The sequence below is a fragment of the Sinocyclocheilus anshuiensis genome, unplaced genomic scaffold, assembly GCF_001515605.1.
Source record: "Sinocyclocheilus anshuiensis isolate Anshui unplaced genomic scaffold, SAMN03320099.WGS_v1.1 scaffold248, whole genome shotgun sequence".
In the NCBI taxonomy this organism is placed as follows: Eukaryota; Metazoa; Chordata; class Actinopteri; order Cypriniformes; family Cyprinidae; genus Sinocyclocheilus; species Sinocyclocheilus anshuiensis.
Window position 1 is genome coordinate 223,771 of NW_015555734.1, and position 2,843 is coordinate 226,613.

A 2,843-nucleotide genomic window follows, 5' to 3' on the forward strand; every position below is an offset into this window, starting at 1 on the left:
GCCCGCTCGCAGTTTCCCCGAGGCAGCGGTGTCCGCTCACAAAGCTACGGAAGCGGCGGTGGCCGCTCTCAGTTCCCCCAAGGCGGCGGTGCCTGCTCGCAGTTTCCCCGAGGCAGCGGTGTCCGCTCACAAAGCTCCGGAAGCGGCGGGGTCCGCTCACAAGGCTCCGGAAGCGGCGGTGTCCGCTCACAAAGCTCCGGAACCGGCGGTGTCCGCTCACAAAGCTCCGGAGGCGGCGGTGTCCGCTCTCAGTTTTCCCGAAGCGGCAGTGCCCGCTCACAAGGCTCAGGAAGCGGCGGTGTCCGCTCTCAGTTTCCCCGAGACGGCGGTGCTCGCTCACGATGTTCCCGAAGCGGCGGTGTCCGCTCACAAAGCTCCGGAAGCGGCGGTCCCCTGCAGTTAATAAAAGCCTGCATTTGGACCCAGATCCCCTGTTTACACGGTGTGTGTTCTGTACCGCGCCGTGACACGTTGTGTGCGCTGTGTGAACATGATGCTACTGTAGGTCTAGACTAAATGTGAATGTGCATGAATTCATCCCACTCACAAAAAACAGATTCATCATTCATCAAAATGAATTAAAACAGTGAAATGCAAACTCAGAATATGACGCAAACCTGCAATAATTAAATATGAAAGTAACGCAAAAGTAATATAACGCATTACTTTCCATAAAAAGGAACTAAGTAATGTAATTAGTAACTTTTTTTAGGGAGTAATGCAATATTGTAATGCATTACTTTTAAAAGTAACTTTCCCCAACACTGACCATGATCATCTAAAAGTTGACTGACTAAAAGTATATTTTTATCAAACCAATTGTGAAAAAAAAGATGTATTTTTTATATCTAATATTTGTATTATTCCAAATAAAGTAGCTATGTGGTGAAAAATGATAATTATGTATAAGTGACCAACTTATTAAAGCCTGTTTATGAAAACAAGATCAATTTAAAGGTATTTTAGAGATGTCAAAGTTGCAGCGCAATAAAAAATGTAAACCTCCAGCAGAATTAAATATATGATTTGGAATAAAATTCCAACAGGATGTGGGGTTGTTTAAAAATGTTTTTATCCATTTAACTTTAAACGAATTATTAAGAGTAGAAAAATCCACTAACTCAAAACCCCCCATAAACCGTCATAATTATCTGAAGAGTAAGAACATTCTAGTGATGTCATACTTTCCATTTGGGGTGAAGATGAGACTTGATGCAAAAGATGTAAAAGACTTGATGCAACACTGACATTTATTAAAAATAGTTCACAAATGATTAAAGATGCAACGACTTTCGTAACTTTGAATCATTTTTATGGCACCTACAGACATGCAAGGATGCCCTTTAAAACAAATCTCTGTACCATAGCTACCCATTCATTGCTAAAGGAACAATAAAAGAAACTTTTGCAGATGTTATTACACAAAAAAAAGTATGTAAATTCAAAGTTAGATTAGTTTGTTTCTTAATTACCAGCATATTGCACGTTGATAGCAAAAAAAAAAAATAAAAAAAAATAAACGGAATTTAATTAAATAATCATGATTTAAATAAATAATCCAACATGATTAATAAATGTAATAAAACAACACTGGCCAAACGGGCAGTAACCCTGGAGTGCTACTGTAGGCTACGGCAGTGGAAGTAATTTACTTATCTAATTTACTATTTAATTATATTTCTAATATACAAAGCAAAAGCAAAGATTATTTTATTTTAGAAACACTTGTCTTAATGGTAACCATTTCCGCTAAAAATGGTATAACATTAGTTACTAAAGTTATTGTGTCTACATTAAAACTATGCTAACTTAGCATAGGTCATGATGTCATTAAATATTTAATTAAACCGTAAACTTTGAACATATTTCGCTTTTTAGTAACACTTTTGATTGGCTGCTGTGTGTAGAAAAGTACCTTACGTTAAGTCATGCTTAAAAAGAAGACCACCTTTCCGTTGTTACGGTTGTTTGTCGGCGCTTTCGGTACTTTTCTAACGGTAGCGCAACTGATGGGCCTTTTATTTTGAAAAACTGAGTTTCAGTGAAGGCAACGACGTGATAAACGGAGGCTTCACGGCGGCCGAGGACCGTTGACAACAAAGGCGAGAGGCAGATTTTTTATTTAGAGTCAACACGGTTTCATCAGATAAGCGCTTAATTATTCAGGATCAGAAAGAGAAAAAACGACCGCTATCGTCGTGCTAATTGGGTAAGTAGGTTATTTAGATTTTGTTGTGCTTCAGCGGTGAAATGACTTGTTTGTAACGACATGCATTATTATTAATACGTTTATGTGCCATAACAACAAGTCGACTGGTTGACAGCGATTTAACTGCATTTATTTTTTTTATACTTATACATATAAGCACTATATTTCTCTCTCTGATGTAACATCTGGGTAATGTCAAGTTGCCAAGCTAACTCGGTTATCATGACTGATCTGAACACAAACGAACTAGAAAAAGCTGAAAGCCCCTGTATTGAAGTAACAGATGCGCTATAAGGAATGCATGGAAAATAAAATGCATGGAAATCCAGATATTAGAAACAATGGTCAGCTAACGCTACTCAGCTGCAAACACGCCCTGGCGACTATTTTTGTCAGTGTAAATAATAGTGTTTTGCAACACATTACAGCACAGTCCAGTGGTTATTTTCTCGTGATTCGAGTGTGTAATCTATGTAATGTGTATGTAAATGGCAGAGGCTGTAAACACATCACCCAGCCCCTTCTAGGAAATCGACGTTTGGCTATAAACAGCGCAAAGAATCTGGAGCAACACACACACACACACACACACACACACACACACACACACACACACACACACACACACACACAC

The 2,843-nt window shown here is 39.1% G+C and overlaps 1 protein-coding gene across 1 annotated transcript in view; it reads left to right on the plus strand.

Moving 5' to 3' along the window:
* The first annotated feature begins 2,055 nt into the window (after positions 1-2,055).
* LOC107673016 (ankyrin repeat and IBR domain-containing protein 1-like) overlaps positions 2,056-2,843 on the plus strand; it is a 27,608-nt gene continuing 26,820 nt past the window's right edge. Inside the window, exon 1 of the mRNA XM_016466432.1 lies at positions 2,056-2,209. The gene's annotated coding sequence lies outside the window, so the exon portion shown is untranslated. The remainder of the gene's footprint in view (positions 2,210-2,843) is intronic.